The following is a 19156-nucleotide window of genomic DNA, read 5'->3' as shown; positions in this document are numbered from 1 at the left end:
TGCTGCGAAGCGGAGAAAAGTGACGTCAGGAAGTGTCGCGACGTGATTGGCCGACAGGAGAAAGACCGCGCTGTGATAGGCCAGCTAGCAAAGACGTCAGAAAGTGTCGCGACGTGATTGGCCGACCGGAGAAAGACCGCGCTGCGATAGGCCAAGTTAGCAAAGCCGCGACAGGATTGGTGGATTGTCATCAGGAAGTAAACAGAGTAGCGAGGCTGGATATTGTGCGTATAATTATGAAGTGTTTTAAATGGCTGAGAGCGGTGTTTAAAAAAGAGAAGCGGGGATCGTATGAAGGGGAAGAAGCCCCGCCGGAGGGTACGCCGGCTCGTTACATGGCAGTAAATGTTGGGTTGCATACGATCCTTTGGATATCAGAGTGGAGTAAGATTACTGAAGGAAATGAGGAACTGACGTTCCCGAAGTACGGGACGTTCAGATTAGAAGTGTTACATCGATTAAAATCAGTCATGACCTCAATGAGACCCTTGCCTAGACCGACCCAGTTTGAAGCCCTTGATGCATGGATTAGGGCAGCGCATGAAAAGAATATGAACAGACGACAAGAAAGGGTGAAACGATCGGTAAGGGCAGTGCAGGATGCCAGGTGGGATGCGGATGCTAAAAGATGGAGAGTGCATAACATGGAAGTAAATAAACTATACCCGGTGTTAGAGGTGCCCGTAAATAAAAGCCCCCTAGAAGAAGATGATGAGAGCGAAACAGAGGACAGCCTGATAAACAGATTATTGACAGACAGGCCACCCCCGTATAATAGAGCAGGGGGAGAGGTCGAGCATAGTGAAGGAGAAAAGGGGGGCAATGCAGGAGAGCATAGACCGCTTCCCAGTTCAGAGTGGGATCCTGAGGCAAAGAAAGAGCTGTCCCAGCCTAGTCAGGTGCAACAGGTAGTCGGGAGGTTTGTGGTACAAAGAGCGCCGGAAACGGAGTGCGCCACATCCTACGGATTACCAGATGCACTACAGGTACCTGTTACCATAGGTCCTATAATATCGATATATGACCAAGAGAGAGCAAGAGGGGAAGAACGGGTACGGAAGGACAGAGAAAGAGCAGAGACGGCAAGGAGGAACGATACGATCAATTCCCCAAGTCAGATGCCGATACCGAGAGAGTGGAGCACCCCGATGCACACAGCAGGGGATCCAGGAGGGGACCCTGGGGGCCCTAGATGGCCAGCGGATCTGAGGGGAACTGGACGAAAATCCTTTCAAGAGCTAAACGAGTACATGAAGAAGTGGGATGAGGCAATGGAGGCTCACAAGAGCATCATAGCTGCAGAAGCTGAAAGGGAAAGTCAGGACAGCAGAGCTCGGACTCACTGCGGGGCTGGGGAGAGCAGCCCGGAGTGGGACTGTAGAGAGAGAGATAGTAGGGGAGTCACCCATTGGGCCCGGAGTGGGAATAGAACAGATCTGGAAAACGGGGGCCCCGGGAGTGGAGGGGTGGCGTGCCCAATACTCAGTGAAGGGGAGAGGAGAGCGCAAGAGTACAGAAACAGCTTTAAGTGTCCACACTGCGTGCCCGGCACCAGAGAACAGAATGGGAGTTGTGAGAGGTCGCACCATAGTCCCTGTGATGACGGAAATGAGCGCAGCCCAGGGAATATGGGGAACCAGGAAGGATCGTATCGGATACTGAGCGATACTAGGCAAAGGGAGAGTAGCGACCAGAGGGAAAATAACAGAGAGGCGTACGGTGAAAGGAGAGAAGAAGAAGAGAGTGGGCAGAGAAAGAGTGGGGGTAACAGGCCCGTGTTCCATCACCTTCCAAGATCGGATGGCCGAGCATGGGACCTGGAGAGATGGGAGCAAGGGAGAGTACTCATTAACTCTCCCGAGCCCAAACGTAGAGCTCGAAGTTGGGATGGTAGGGAGACCAGTGAGCCCCCTTCGAAAGACATATTGCGAGCTGAGATAAAAGCTAAGAGACTCGATGTCGCCAGCTTAAGGTCAGACCTGGATGACATGATAGATGGTACCCTGCCTTTAGAAAGAATGGAAATGTATGAGCAGGATGAAATACTGTATATGGCAAAGGATATCACTCGAAAGGCGAGAGCAATCCATGAGAAGTTAGTCGAACTAGCAGGCAAATATATGGTGGATCTGTCAAGAACCAAAGCATTACAGGGTAACCACAGGCTACATTACACAGATCGAGACCTAGATGAGAGGAGAACGATTGGGCTGAAAACGCACATAAGGGAACTGATCACTGGAATAAGGACATGGAGGGCACTAGATAAGTGGGAAGAAAGGTGGTCCAAGAAAGGGACCGGCAGGAGAAGCACGCTTGGGACGACACCAGGAAGGCTGCAGGGAATAGAAGCATACCCTTTGCGTGAAGTCGCCAATGGGAACTATGTGCATGTCCCTTGGAGTAGGGGAGATTTAGCTGCTTTTACCACCTCCTTCCCCAAATTGCGGGAAAACCCAGTGGAGTGGTACAAGCAAGTCGAGAGATTTGTAAAAATCTCAAAGGTCCTATGGATAGATCTGAACACGCTGTTCGACATTGTAGTACCAGGAGATCTGTGGACAGCATGCAAGGTTAGCGCTGAGTGGCCCACAACGGAGCCAGAGAGAGATGCTAAGACTAATGGGCCGTCCGAGATTGTGATGGCAAAATTCGAGAGAGTGATGAATTGGCTGAAAGAGAAAGTGCCAATGCAAGACATAGATTGGGTCAGAATAGACCGAACCAGACAGGAACCCAAAGAGACCGTCCACGAATATTACGAGAGATTGCTGAAGGCGTTTAAACAGTATAGCGGCCTGGATGTAATGGATCCAAAAGACATAGGGCAATTCGTGTCCAAGTTCGTCCTGGGACTGAGACCGGATATTAGTTTAATGATTCAGCAACACTCGATTTGTTGGCAAAGTAAACCCCTAGACGAAATACTGAGATATGCCAGGTACTGCTGTGATGAGATAGACTCCAAGGCTAAGAAACTAAAAGAAAAGTTGATGGTGGTACAGATGCAGGCAGCAGGGAAGGGGGGACAGCAGCAACAGCAGCAAGGAATAGGTACAGGAGGAAAGAAGCAGTACAGTCAGAACAAGGGCAATGAGGAGAGTTCCACCTTTAGACCCAGATTAGACATAGCTGCCTTGAAGAAAACGACTAGGTGCCACCAGTGTAACGAGGTGGGGCATTGGAAACGCGAGTGTCCCTACAATGTAGAGATAGGAGAGCAAGAGATAGAGGAGGAAGAGGTCCAGAGCGCGCCTACAAGAGGGGGGACGCCATACCAGGGAAAGGTGCTAAAAGGGGGGGGGGCTCCTCCCCGAGCCCAGTTCCCGCAACCTCCTCGAGTAGGGACCATGGGTAAGACCTATAGACAGATGCCCCTGTTTGTAGAAGGAGAAGAGTGCTATTATGTGGACCCATTAACCGGACAGAGAGTGGAAAGAGAAGACTGCACCCTCGGGGCAGCCTTGGAGGTGGACCAGAGGGGACCCTATGTTGAAGCAGAAGTAGCAGGGTGCCCCACGACATTTCTGGTGGACACAGGAGCCACTAGATCCACGATCAGATCAGCTGCAGTTCCAGACCTGCCCATGTCTGGAGAGACCATACAAGTGGTAGGGGTCGCAAACAGGAGAATAACCAGCCAATTGACAGAACCAGTACAGGTGAAAATAGGGAAGTACAGCGATGAGCACCAGTTTGTGGTTTGCGATTCAAGTCCTGTGTGTCTGCTAGGAAGAGACCTGTTGTGTAAATTGAATTGTACTATATACTGTACACCTCAGGGAGTGGAGGTATTGACCAATGATGATGATGCAGACTTCAAAGTTGCAAACTCAAGAATATGCGTGGAGCTGTACCCTACTTTAACAGTAGATGAGCTCCCCTGGGACTTGAGAGAGACAGTGGCACCAGAAGTATGGGATTTCACTGGGGAAGAGATAGGATTGGTCAAAGGGGTGGACCCAGTGAAAATTGTAGTGAAACCGCATGCTGAGTTCCCAAGAACACCCCAATATAAATTGACTCCAGAAACGATTGCAGGCATAAAACCCGTGATCGAGTCCATGATTAAACAGGGAATACTGAAAGAAATCGTGGGTAGTCCATGCAACTCCCCGATTATGGGTCTGCAGAAACCAAATGGGAAATTTCGGATAGTACAGGACCTTCGAAAGATTAATAACATAGTCGTTTCGTGTTGTCCAGTGGTACCGAATCCATCAGTGATACTGTTTCAGATTCCATTCCAAGCTGAGTGGTTCACTGTGATTGATCTTTGTCAGGCTTTCTTTTCGATCCCTTTGGACGAAGAAAGCCATTTTCTTTTCGCATTTAAGCTGGAAAATCGCGTCCTAACATGGTGTCGTATCCCTCAGGGGTATACAGAGAGCCCATCGATCTTTAACCAGCTTTTGAAGAAAAATCTTGAAAGTCTAGTGCTGCCCCAGAAGTCAGTTCTGGTCCAGTACATAGACGACCTCCTTGTGGCGTCAGAAACAGAAGAAGCTTGCAGGGAGGACTCTATTGCTTTGTTAAATCACCTAGCTGCCAATGGGCACAAGGTGTCCCCGGGAAAGTTGCAGTACTGCCTGACAGAAGTGCAGTACTTAGGACACCGAATAGAGAAAGGCAAACGAAAGGTGTCACCAGACAGGATAGAGGCGATCATGAAAATGAATGCGCCTAAGACACAGAGAGAGGTCAGGATGTTCCTAGGGATGGTGGGTTATTGCCGACAGTGGATCGCGAACTTTTCACTGAAAGCAAAGCCCTTGCAAAAACTGACGCACAAGGAGGTGAGCGATCCGGTACCATGGGACAAAGACTGTTTGATGGCATTCTTACAGCTGCGAGAGGACCTGTGTCGTGCTCCGGCATTGGGAATGCCTGATTACAATAAACCATTTTTTCTTTACTGTTGTGAGAGAGAAGGTTGCGCGTTGTCTGTGTTAGTCCAAATCCATGGGAATGCCCGTAGACCAGTTGCTTATTTCTCGGCTACTTTAGACCCAGTAGCCGCAGCGTTGCCCGGATGTCTCAAATCCGTTGCTGCAACGGGTGTCAGCATTGAGAGATGTGAAAATATCGTCATGGGGCACCCGTTAGAGGTGTGCGTGCCCCATTCTGTTGAACTGTTGATGACCAGGACCAAAACACAGCATCTGACCAACAGCAGGCTCACGCGCTATGAGCAAGTTATTCTTGCTGCAGAGAATGTGACCCTCAAGAGATGCTCTGTTTTGAACCCTGCCACCTTGATGCCACTCCCAAATGATATCGAGGATGATGATGAATGTACAGACCATGACTGCCTCGATGTGACTGAACTATGCACCAAACCCAGACCCGACATCGTAGATGAGCCACTGACTGACCCAGATGAAATTTTCTTTGTCGATGGCTCATGTGTAAGAGACGAAGTTGGGCAGTTGAGAGCAGCTTATGCTGTTTGTACAATTACTGGAGTTGTAGAAGCTGGGTGCCTGGAAGGAGTACACTCCGCTCAGGTAGCCGAGATTATTGCCTTGACACGTGCTTGCTTGGCAAGCAATCAAATTCGAGTCACCATATACACCGACAGCCAATATGGTTATGGGGTGGTTCATGATTACGGGCAGTTATGGTCTCAAAGAGGGTTCATGACCTCTTCAGGCTCTCCCATTCGCAATGGAGAGTTTGTGCGCCTGTTGTTAGAGGCGTTGCAATGCCCAGCAGGTATCGCAGTTGTAAAGTGCACCGCACATACCAGAAATGAGGACTTCGTTTCGAAAGGCAATAGATATGCTGATGAAGTTGCGCGGTATTGCGCAGAACAAGGGTACTCTTTCACAGAGGTGGAAGTGGGTGGAATAAATGTAAGGACTGAATTAGCCATGATATTGGAAACTGTTGATACTTGGGATGAACTGGCAAACATGCAAGAAAATGCTCCTGATTTTGAAAAAGAAACATGGGAAAAGGCAGGATGTGTAATGGGTGAGTCCCATTTTTGGGTCTCAGCAGATGGCAGAGCAGTGTTGCCCAATGAGATGGTGAGTCCAATGGCCAGACTCATACATGGTCCCGTACACCTAGGGAGAGACGCTATGCTGAGAGTGTTTAGACAGACTTGGTACAATCCTAAGTTTAGAATAGCAGCAGAAGCAGTGTGCCAGCGTTGTGTGACCTGTCAGCAGCTGAACGTAGGGAAAAGAACACCAGTTGCACTGAGTCACATAGGAAGGTCTGGAGGTCCATTCAATCGAATGCAGATAGATTTCATTGAAATGCCGAGATGCAACCGCCTCCGCTATGTCCTGGTGGTTGTTTGTGTGTTCTCCAGATGGGTTGAGGCATACCCTACACGTAGGTGCGACACCCTCACAGTGGCCAAGTTACTGCTTAGGGAACTCATTCCGCGCTTCGGGGTGCCGGCCTCTTTGGAATCAGATAGGGGAACACATTTCAACAGCGAGCTTGTGAAGATGATTTGTGCAGCTCTAAATATCGATCAAAAGTTGCATTGTAGTTACCGACCAGAAGCCTCAGGAATTGTGGAGCAGATCAATGGCACGATCAAAGCCCGAATTGCCAAGGTGTGCTCCTCAACGACCCTGAGTTGGCCTGACGCCCTGCCATTGGTTCTCATGAGCCTTCGTAGTACCCCAGACAGAAGAACGGGGTTGTCACCCCATGAGGTGTTAATGGGGAGAGCAATGAGGCTGCCATCTGTCCCAACTACTGCACTGTTAAATATCACAGATGATATGATCCTGGACTATTGTAAGGGGCTGTCTGACGCCATTCGTTCTGTGTCCCTTCAGGTGCAGGCTGCCGAGGTTCCATCGTGCCAGGGCCCGTGCCATGACCTGTATCCTGGGGACTGGGTCCTGGTGAAAAAACATGTGAGAAGAAGCTGCTTGGATGTTCGTTGGCGTGGGCCCTTCCAGATCATCTTGATTGCGAATACGGCTGTGAAGGTGGGAGGCCTGCCCAATTGGATCCACGCGTCACATACGCGAAGGGTTCCAGCACCTCGGGAAGAAACAGCTCCTCTCTCGGATAGACGTCCAGCAGAGGACCGAGAAGCCATAGAGGGGGCTAGCCAAGCTGAAGAGGTGCCAGCGGAAGCAGGGAACGAGACTGACCAAGCTGAGGACGGTCAGTACAACAGCGAAACAGACGACGCTACAGAAGGAGAAAGTAGCTGGGAGTACGAGTCAGACACTGACAGGTCTGACAGAGAGCGAGAACAGACAAGAAGGAGAAGGAGTAGAAGGGCACGTGGAGAAGCTAATTGGCCGCAAAGAAGGAGTTCTAGCCTGAGGTCAACTCCAGAGGTAACCCTTCCTCCGATATCAGAAGACTCAGACCCGGAAGAAGGTGCTCAGGGCGCTGAAGCACCGGACCGAAGAAGGTCAAGAAGAGTGCGTGTGCCTAACAGAAGATACTCCACACCTGAGTGGACATATCTGGCGACAAATGTCTTTGAAGCAGGAGACAGGGAGGATTCGAGCGGTGGTGGTGTCCAGTTCTGAGCCCATCGTCACCGTGGAAATACGACTGTTGGTACCCGGAGTCGAACAAGAAGGGTCACTAACATTCATGCTCCCCAGACCTCCCCGCCTCAGCAAGTTAAAACACATGTTTCTTTCAGAATTGCAATTCCCCGACTTTGGTACAACGATAACAGCCCATGAAGAGCACAATCTTCGTTTGGAAATACTGAACTTTGCTATCGAAGCTGCAGGTACAAACTTGATAGTAGATTGTTAAAGGACTTTGTAAATAAAGCGAGCAGAAACAAAGAAGATTACCTAGCGCCCAGGAAGCAGAGAATATTAGGGAACTTCCCTTGAGTTGATGGAGAAGGGCTAGGGTTGTCTTTATTGAACTGTTAAAGGACTTTTGCGAAAAAGGTTGTCAGCTTCCAGTTGTGTGGATTCTAAAGACAAAAGGATTAAAAAGAGACTGTAAAGGAACGAGAGGAAAAGAACTTTTTGCTAAGATAAGAGAGAGCCATATTGTCTGACGAAATGGAGGCCGGCACCCAGAACCGCAGAGCTAAATGTATAATAGGTACACTAATAGTAGGAGTGATAATATTAATAGCTTTAGTGGTAACAATTTCTTATGTAAAGGGACATGAGGAAGAGGCGAAGGTAACTGATGTGAAATCTGTAGAAACGCTTACACCCACTGTTGCTGGTGAGAAAAGGGAAAACACTCAAAAGAAAGCGTTATTAGCTGCAGAAGCCCGCAGGTTACACGTAGATGAGTCCCAAGGAGACTTTAGGTCAAATGCTTATGCTAAACTCTTATATGAATACGTGGATGCCATGGAGGTTAAGGACTGTTACGTCTGCATGCAGTTGCCGGCGTCTGTAGATGAAGGCATTAGATATCATCACCTCCCGCTGACATATGGCATTACATGTAGCTTATTGCTTAGTATATTTTATGAGAGAGATAGTTTTGAATACTATTTCTCCAACTATGATTCAGTGTTGCCAGAAGTCCCAAATTATAAGCAGATGAACAAATGGGACTACTGGAAGAGTGAAGACAGATTGGCCAAATTCTTCATTCCTTGGATTACCTTAGATACTTCACATGCCCGTAGAAATAACCTGACATGCAAGGTGTCAGAAGTCGAGAAGAAGTTCATAGGGCAGGTGGATGATCGTTACAGGAGACAAAAGATTTTGAAAAAATCAGGACAATGGAAAACAGATTGGACCGAGGAAGAGAAGGCACACAAGAGAAAGGGTAGTAGTGGTCCAATAGCTTTAGATAAGACGCAGAGAGGAAAGCTATGTCTTCACCGAGCCAAAACGTATTATGAAAATGTATACGTGGGAGAAGTCGACTGTGAACATGCTTTCAATATAGAGTACTATACTAAGGATTTCCTGAAGGGAATGCAAGTGATTCCAAATGTGTATTTTGTATGTGGAAGAAATGCTTACGTGAGACTACCTGACAACTGGTATGGATCATGTTACCTAGCAATTGTCTTCCCCAAAATATATCATGCACAAGACTTAGTGATCATCGAGGGCAAGACATCATCGAGGGGAAGGAGAGATATAGGAGATGCAGAAATGGTTGGAGATGTCTTTGGAGCTATGTTCCCTCTTTTGGGAGTAATCCTTAATGATGTTAAAATTAGACGACTGGCAACAGTTGTCGACAGGTTGTCTGCCAGCACTGCTCAGTCCTTAATGCTGGTAGAAGGAGAGATGCAATCGATAAGGGCTATGGTTCTTCAGAACCGTCTTGCGTTAGATGTCCTACTAGCAAAAGAGGGCGGAGTCTGTAAGGCTTTGAAGGTCCAGGAATGTTGTACTTACATTCCAGACAATTCAAAGCCCCTTGAGAAAGTTATTAGGAACATAACTAATATTCACAAGGAGATCGAAGACTTGAGTAGAGAAAATGTCTGGGAAAAGGTGGGTCACGGAATGAGTGAAGTTGGAGGGTGGATCTCCACCTTAGGCAAAAGCTTTGTGTGGTATATACTAAAACCTATCATCATAATATTGATCTGTGGGATTATATTGTGGGGATTGGTGAGGGTATTCAAATGGTACAGAGCAAGAAGGTCAGAAAGAGCCCAAAGAGAGCAGCTGCAGAGATTGGCTGCCATACAAGATAATCAGTACAGGAGTCTGAGGGCTCTGGAAGCGCAGAGACAAATTATGCCAGCAATAACTGCAGTTTAAATGTTAGTGATGACCCCGAGAGGTCATCAAAGGGGGGAACTGAGAGAGCGCAAACTGATCTAAATGTATGAGTGCATCACACTTACCTGTAGTAAGCACAAATCATGAGGAGAAATGCCATGAGTGCTAGTAGTATCTGCAATTATATTCTGAATGTATAGCTAATGTAGAGATTTAAGTAGAAGTGGAACTAATACAGAAATGTGTGACACTATATGATTTTATTAGATGTGATTATTCCTGAATTCATGTCGTGTAGCTGCTAAAATGTAAGATGGCATGTGGTAAAACGCAGAATGTGGTAGGCCTCAGGGCCAAAGCTAGAAGGTGTTTCTTTTCACGACATAGATTGAAATAATGTTTTGGCCATTGCATTAATGGGCCATGATTTATAGATGTGTTTACTGAATAATAGAATAAGAGTATTAACATGCTTTAATTAATGAAGAAGTTGAATGCTATAATCATTATGAGAAATGCTGTAGGCCTGAAATGCTTTAACATTGATTTACACGTACATGTCTGGGCCGAGAAATGTTGCAAACCTTTTTGAAAGTCTATGAGAGTTGGGTTCTTGGCTGCAGATGTCTGTCTGCAAGGGAAAGGGAGGATCCGATTATAAATAATATGAATAGAGGTCTGTTCAGTAGACGGCCCAGACATGGAGGAGGGTTCTGGAATGTTTAAGGGGTATCAGCGGGCCGGAGAAGAGTCTGAGAAGCAAGGTCAACTCCAACGTATGAGGCCCAATACAAAGCAGCATGGAAAAAGCCAGAAGCTACACCACGTGAGAGGCGTCTCATGAGGGGCGTCTCAAATGTGTTGACTGTTTTGTATTAGGGACAGCACCCCTGGGTGGAGTTAGAGCAGATACCTGAGGACCCTTTAGAGAGCGGATGGGTAGGCAGAGAGGGGTCATGACTGGAGAACTATAGGTTTTCACCAAGAGACTTAGAGTGAGTGACTTCCCTTGGGGGTCATTCACTGCTGACACCTTTGTTAGGTTGGGATTTGGTTAAGTAGGGATACCATCTAGAGCAGGGTAGGGACAGCCTAACCTGTGTGTTTTCCTCCAACTCAAATGAAGGAGAGATATGCGTCAATGCTGATAGCTTTATTATTCTTAGAACTTGTGTTAGTAATTTCCGTTGCTCGTCTGAGGGCTTTCAGAGAGCACATGTATGTAATTGGACCTGTGTATCTCGTGAATCTCATTCTGAGATGCCTGTATTTGCAGCTTATCATATCTTTACAATAAACTTTTGAAAGCTAGAAGTTGTTTGTGATCTTTGGGAGCAGAGTCCTTTATTGGGTGAACTAACTTGCTAATGGATGCACTTTCTTCCTCAAAGACAGGCAACAAAGGTTCAGTCGACCAGATCGAGGTTTAGGTCAATAGTGATAAGGTATCGATCAAAATCTCGCCCTTCCACCATGCTCGTTTTCAGTAGAGGCTTTCCTCCCTTTTTTATGGTTTTAATGTTTTTTGTTAATCGTGAATCACGTTGGTAGTGTATGTGAACTCCACTCATTATTTAAAAGAAATAAATACATTTATTTAGTGAAAAATACGTTTGTTGATAGTTTTATGACAATTCTAAAACTTTGCAACATTTAAAAAACTTGATGAGTATTGAAAATAATATAGCTATATAGGTAAGATCCAGAAGTTTTTGACCTGCACGACACCTTATGCAGTGCACTGCATCATCTGCCCATGCGACTTATGTTATATAGGCAGTACAATCAACCCGTATTTTAGAACATCAAAGGGCAATTGCAAAAAATGATGGAGCTTATCCCGTAGCGAGACATTTTGCTGAGAAACATGCTAGCAACAGAAATCTTTTACGTTTTTATGGTCTAGACCATGTCCCGGAGAATGTAAGAGGGGGGATAGACTTAAAAGATTAAGAAGACTAGAGTCTCGCTATATTGTGGATTGCCAAACAAAGTACCCAAAGGGCCTCAATAGTGGGGAAGAGTTAGCATTGCATCTGGGGATCTGAAAATGTATCTAGTGGTGTAAGTCATAAAAGTAGATGAACTCTTAAGTGGTGTATCTGCAGGATACTGAAGAAGTACGGAAAATTGTTCAAAATGATGACGAATGTGACTGTCCAAGAATAAGAATGAAAAGAGTGTAGAGGGATTAATGAAAAGTATTGTCTGTTGTTAAATGAATTGATTTGTTATGGTACAGTTGTCAAGGGACTGGTGCCGATCCACGGCAAGATGTTTCAAGCAGTGGTAGGTTTTAAATTGCACTGTAAAATAAATTTCCGCTTTAGCGCCATGTATGCCATTGATGGGGTAGAGGTTCAAACACATTGCAAGATGGTGGATGAGGTCGGACTTCATAGTAAGTAAAAAAAGACTACTAGCCGATCAACGGCAAGATAGTACTGTCAAACTCTACGAATGTGAGAAGGTTGTAGAGTGGTAAACGGGCATTATTTTAGTCCACAAAGGGTTGTAAATGTAATGTTTACCTAGGTTTATGTAATTGTGTGGTCTTTTAAAAATTACGGGTAACATGGTTCTATCACCGATAATACGGTGATAAACGTATGCAATGAATTTAGAAATGCGGTGATTAAATTGAAAAAGTGCGGGAAGGTGCATTTATAATAATTGGTATTGTACCTCTTTAATGAAATAATACTATGATGGCGGATGTGTTAAGACTGCGGTGTAGTCCCTTTTCGCTGTAATGACAAATTGAAATGAATAAATAAGATGGCGGCCTCCCTGTGTTTGTAAACACCAAGGAAGGCATTGCCGAAACGCATCTGTTTAACTTGGAATAAAGCGCAACCTGGAAACGTTTCTCAAGAGTGCTGGTGTCTTCTTTAAAGCAAGAGGATTTGAGCTGTTATATATCGTGGCAAACACCGCCACGTCCACGCACCCACCCGCGAGTGATTGCGAAGTAGGTATTTAAGGGAGCTGCATATATATATATATATATATATATATATATATATATATCACGCTCGTTCAAATCCAATTACAGGAAAAGAGAAGACAGCACTCGAGGGATACTCGTCACACAGTAGTTTATTAACTACAAGCTCGCCACAGACGCGTTTCAGCACTTGGCCTTCGTCAGTGTGTGTGTGTTTTGCACACGTTAACCGGTCATTACATATACCTTGCAAAGTATAAAGGGAACACCTCTCAGTCGACATCGACAGAGGACTGCAGATCACCCAGTGAGCGCCATCTTAGAATGGTCAGTTATATACATAATACCACAATGGCTAAAATGTAAATCTTAACCGTCTATCAAACCTTGGATAGGTAACAATGCTCATGTGGGGGATACATAGTAATTTACAAATCATGTACTATACATTACTAAATCAAGCCGTGGATCGGCAATGGTCCTCTAAACTGAAGAGAGGTGACTGTATATACATCCTATTATACATTTTATATGCATCAAAAAAGATTATTAACCTTCAACATGTCGTAGACAGGGCAAAAGCGTGTGAGGTTCCAAAAAGAAGAAGAGAAATGGGGAGATGAAAAACATCCTATAAGTGGTAAATAGAAATCTAGTTGAGCGTTAATTTGAACACGCAACGTAGGAAACAAAGAGCCCTTTGAACCTAACAAAATACCGCTTATGGCATGTGTACAAAAACAAATTCTCTATAATGGTAAGAATGCATATGCCTATATTGGAAAGGAAATCAATGTATCATCACACCCCTCCTACGACTATGCACCACTATACAGTATGTACACAAGCAACCATTTATATACAATGATATATACAGTGTGATCCATTAAGTTTCAGAGAATACAGAATAGACTTGGATCATGAGACAGTATAGCTGCTATTCGCCTAAATGGACCACCAATTCTTCCCCACTATTCATCCCTTTAGGCCACTTCGTGGAGAGGTCTATGATGTAACGTGACTCGAGCCTCCGCAGGCGTCGCAGGCAATCCCCCCCTCTGGCATTAGTTTTGATGGTATCAAGGCCAAAGTATTGAAGCTGGTTGCGGTCTCTATTATGTTTCTCGGCGAAATGCCGGGCTACCGGATATGCTTGGTCGGCCTTATCGATAGCTCTAAGATGTTCAAGGATCCGCAGTTTCAGCATATTGATAGTGCTCCCTATGTAGCGAAGGCCACAAGGGCACACTAAACAATACACTGCTAGGGGGGTGCTGCAAGTGATGAACTGTTTTATACGCAGTATCTTGCCCGTATCTTGGTTCTCCACTGTGAGAACTCTTTTGCTCCCAGCGCAGGCTTTGCATTTCCCACAGGGGAAAAAACCGCTCATGGTTCTTAGAGTATTGCTTTTGGGGAGTGGTTTCTCTAAGTGGCTAGTCACCAGATGGTCTCTTAAAGATCTGGTCTTGTTAAAGGTTACAAGTGGGTGGGTTGGTAGGTCATCTTTGATGGTACTATCTGTTTTGAGAATGTGCCAATTTCTCCGCAGCATAGATCTAAGATCCTTGGCTCCAGCCGAAAAGGGAGTTATGAGTCTGAATTTCCCCTTGCCATCCTCAACTTTCTTGGTGGAAGATTTGGGGGTAATCAGTGAATCTCTAGGGATAGCCCTGACTTTTTTTAAGGTATTTTTCAAAATAGATTCTCCATAACCCCGAGCTTTAAACCTGTTAACACAATCATAGGCTGCCTTATCAAAATCTTCGATTCTTGAGCAGTTCCTACGGAGACGGAGTAACTCTCCGTAAGGAATGCTTTTGATCAGTTGAGGTGGATGGCTGCTACTGGCGAAGAGAGTGGAATTACCAGCTGTTGTTTTTCTGTGTAATGCTGTATGGATCTGCTGGTTATGCGAAAACACTTTCAGGTCCAGATATTCGGCAGACGCCGAACTAACAGTCCCCGAAAAATGTAAATTATAGGCATTGTCATTCAATAGATCAATATAGGCTTGTGCTGTTACTGTTGAGCCCCGCCAAATAATAAACAGGTCATCGATATACCTGAACCAACCCTCCGTCTTTCCCTCCTCTCCATCCACCATGCAGCTCCTGGGCACCTGCTCCTCCCACCAGCCCACGAAAAGGTTCGCGTAGCTGGGAGCGAAGCAGGTACCCATCGCTGTCCCAGACACTTGTCTAAACAATTGATCCTCAAGAGTGCTGGTGTCTTCTTTAAAGCAAGAGGATTTGAGCTGTTATATATCGTGGCAAACACCGCCACGTCCACGCACCCACCCGCGAGTGATTGCGAAGTAGGTATTTAAGGGAGCTGCATATATATATATATATATATATATATATATATATATATATATATATATATATATATATATATAGATGATGAGTGTTCAAGACCAGTATACGACCAAATATATATATATTTTTTGAAAATACTGTGTTTTGGAAATAATAAATAATTTCTACCCTTTGTAAATACCTGATTCAGAATTAATTACTACTTTGGTGATATAAAGGTACTAATATGGAGTAGGACCGGAGTAAAATGCACTGTTTTATTTCGACAAAGTATGTCTTCACTTGTTACTAAAAAACATGTCACATGGTGTTTGTTTGAATATATGAATGAATACTTTATTCGATATTTGCATATCATAAAAGTACAAACAGTACAACATTAAAACACATATTTAAAAAAGATAAAAATCATTTTAGTAGAAAGATAAAAATTCATGATATTTACAGTTAAAACAGAGAATTCAATAGTACATTAGCAGCAGTGGGTACAAATCATTTTGGCTACCCCAGCTTAGCTCTAGTCGTTGATCAAGAGTTTTGTACGAATGAACCAGGCACTAGCTAAATATTTAGCAACCCCGCATACAACCAGCATGGATGTTACATCTGATGCTAAGATGCGCAAGGCGGTGCTGCACTCTCTCACACCCAACTCTCTACATACCGGTTTTAACCATTTTGATCTTGGATTTTTGTATGCCCTACAAGCAAACAAGAAATGAGAAAGAGATTCGCTTGTACAAGGGCACCCAGGGCAGTTGAGGGAGTGGGCATGAACCCCCCCTTCCTTTCCACCCCCCAATAAACTTATTCAGGGGTAGGATTCCATATCTCATTTTTAGGAAGAGAGACCTATCCCTTGGGATTTGTATGAGATCTAGGAAGGGCTCGAGTTTTTTCGAGGGTTTAAATTCCATGAATTGTGATGTTGATACCCCCCACTTTGCATGCTTTGCTTCGTTCTCCTGTACCCAGTCCCAATATATTTTTTTGATTATTTGCTTGTGAGGGGGGGGACTGGGAGGTCCAAGATTGGCCCAACCCTAGCTTCAAGACCATCTGCTTTAGTTTGGTTAACCACAGTATCTTATTTTCCCCATTCAGGGTAATCAGCTCATCCAAAACCAGCGCATAATTTGCCAGTTCTGGTGTCCTTCGCAGGCGCACCCAGAATAGCAAAGGGCGAAGACGCACCACATCTGCAATAGAGTATTTACCCATATCTAAAAAGAGGGGTTTAGGGGTGTGGAAAGCGGGAGAGCAACCAAGTTTCCACAAATTTGTTTTCTGCCCTTACCAGGTCGATGGTGTTCTCACATCCCCACAGCTCAGAGCCATAGACAGCAGAGGCTACGGCCTTTCCTTCATATGCTGCCAGTGCTGGAGCTACTGGTCTACTAGTGGACAGGCGCTGGTTTCTCAGGATAGCTCCTGCGGCTCTTTTGAGGTTAAGAAGCATTTTGGCTACATGGGAGTCCCATCTCATTCGATTGTTAATCCTGACGCCCAGGTAGTCAAACTCTTCCACCACCTCAAGCGGAGCCCCATTTAGGGTTATGCTTGTCTTCCTAGCTTTCTGTTGTGCGGACAGCACCATCAGTTTGGTTTTGGCAGTATTCACAGTAAGACCCCTCTCATCACAGAACAAACTGAATCTATCTAATAACTTTTGGAGGCCAGAAGGAGTTTTAGACGAAAGGAGGGTGTCATCTGCAAAGAGTAGGGTTGGTGTTTTCTCTCCCACCAGGACTGGGGCATCTGCAGAGTCCTCCCTCAAATGGTCTACCACCCCATTGATTTGAATATAACTTTATTGTGATTTGTGGCTACCCGTGCCTGTGAACAAGCGGCAACGGCCGCGAAACGCGTCGGGTGTTGTTTGTGCCATAAATAAATTGCACGAAGGAGAATTATTATGGGCTCCAGTCTGTTGTTTTTCAAGATAAAAGACTATTTGCTTGGATATGTATATATAAAAATTTATATATATATATATATACCACTTACAATGCAACAAATACGCGCACTCTCAGGAATGCCAAACGCTGCAATTGTATAAGTTCACCTCCGTGTTTATTCACAACACGTTTTACTTCCCAAAGAAGCTTGATCACGTGAATAGGATAACCAACGCAGGCAACATATAATGGCAAAACATCATGGTTATAGAAATGGGACTTGCATTGAGGAATTACTGTGCTTAATGTCCGTATAATACACCACAGTCATAAAGTCAATATTATAGGGAGCAGCAGAAAATGCAGGAAAATAATGTGAAACATAAATGAATTATTCAAATCAACATGCTCAAATTTCATGGTTCGATTACAATAATAATCTAAATGCCGCTCCCTTAATTCACATTTCCTCAAATGTCTTACAGTGCTTGATAGTTGTAACAAAACAATAAACTACGTAGTCGAACACCTAGAGAGCATATCTAAGCGCGTTCGTACATGATGTGTTCGTGAAAGAGAGTTAAATAAAGTTATGAGCGTCACATTTTGCTGTGGTAACCGGATCTGATCCCGTATCGGACAGGCATATATATATATGTGTGTGTGTGTAAGAATCTAGTGTGTGGCTTGGTTGTAGTGTACTGTAAATGTAATCCTTAGTAACATTATTTCAAATGGACCCTGCTGAAATGTACAAAACAGAATACATTAGATGGATAAGCTGTTCATTTTATTATCAATACATAAGTATTCTTCTGTTGCACTGTAATGGAATAAGGAAAAAGTTAGGTGGTGGGCGTAACTCGCGTAATTTGCTGTAGCGTTATTACTTAAAAGTATAGCAAAATGAAGGAAGATTATCCATATTAAGGAAGAACAATAATCCAACCTATAGTTCTATATTCATAGGGCAAAATGCACTCTGACGTCAAAAATGGGCCAGAGGATGCATTTGCTCCTATGAAAGAATTTATTTTCCTTATTACTCATAACTACGCAAACAGATGTGATCACAATATTTTCAGTAATTTTACATCAAAGGAGTAACATGAAATCACTACAAACTGACTAAATGATGTAGATTAATATAATGATTGCACTAAAGAACTGCAAAATTAATGGATATAGACATCAAAGCGTAATGTCTTCTCCAGGAACAGTGCACGAATATGTGGCACTCCTGCGGAAAACAACAAAAGCATTTTGTTGTTGAGGCACTCTCTGTCCACTGATGAACAGGCTTTTTCCTGCCTTTATTTTAGTATTTGTGATGATGTAAGTGTAGTGCCCTATTACTGCTGCAAGTAGTGCTGACTCTGCTATTATCCTACAGTCTGAAACTCCTGCCTTCCAGCCGCTGTGAGTAACACAGGTGGTCTTGGTTTCCCTCTACAGACTTTGGGCAGATGCCTTGCCTCTGCATCGACCAAATGCGTTGGACCCTGAAGGTGGTTGATCAAAGTGTCTTCTTTTATATTAATCATATTTTTACTCTTACCTGCCTGGCTATATGTCATCTACTTATTTGCTTGACTGTTATGGTGTACATTATTATTAGTTAATCAAAAAGGAGGGATAAGGGATTGGAACATCCGTTTCTTTCCCCAAGGTAAGTTGTAGATTTATCAAATGAAAAACGGACACTTGTAACACCTTATGACCGTTGGTAAAAGGGATAAATTAGAGTATCCTCAAAAACTCAATGTTTTTTGGTAGTGCGGTATATCTGTTTCATCCGCCCCACATTGAAGTTATGGCAGTTATCATTGGATACTCCAAAATAGTGATTTTGCCAGCCTCAACCCGAGGCGCCTCTGGTCTGGGGTGCAGTGTCCAGAGAAGTGAATGAAAAAAGTGTAAAAAATTAAACTGTTGAAAAAAGGAAAAAATGTTAAAAAATGGAAAACCACCCGATGAATTTTAATGTAAGGTTGATTTCCACTAAGGGTTAAAAGTATATGATACTACTCATTAGACTAAGTTACTGGATCTAGCAGTATAGTGAATAAATCGTCGACATGTTTCAGCTCACTGGGCCCTAAGGGTCTATGGAGCTTTCGTCAGGACTAACAAACAGAGATTTGTACTTACACAATTTGTGTAGTATTATTTCGATATGGTCGTTTTCTGATATGTGTTTCTGAAAACAACTCCTCCAAAATCTGATTCAGAAGAGCCCTATGCTTCATCGGGGTCCCACTATTTTAAGCCCAGAGCCGCGTGTAGGAATGCTTCCTGCCTTGTGCTGACTCTGCCCCCGGGTGT

At 44.5% G+C, this 19156-nt stretch overlaps 1 protein-coding gene across 1 annotated transcript in view; it reads left to right on the top strand.

The window, feature by feature from the left end:
* The window catches only part of NECAB2 (N-terminal EF-hand calcium binding protein 2), a 1192488-nt gene that overhangs the window by 579087 nt on the left and 594245 nt on the right, over positions 1–19156 (top strand). The window lies entirely within an intron of this gene.

This window comes from Lissotriton helveticus, chromosome 12, assembly GCF_964261635.1.
Source record: "Lissotriton helveticus chromosome 12, aLisHel1.1, whole genome shotgun sequence".
Taxonomy (NCBI): Eukaryota; Metazoa; Chordata; class Amphibia; order Caudata; family Salamandridae; genus Lissotriton; species Lissotriton helveticus.
Note: the sequence above shows the minus strand (reverse complement) of the source record. Positions and strands in the feature narration are given on the sequence as shown.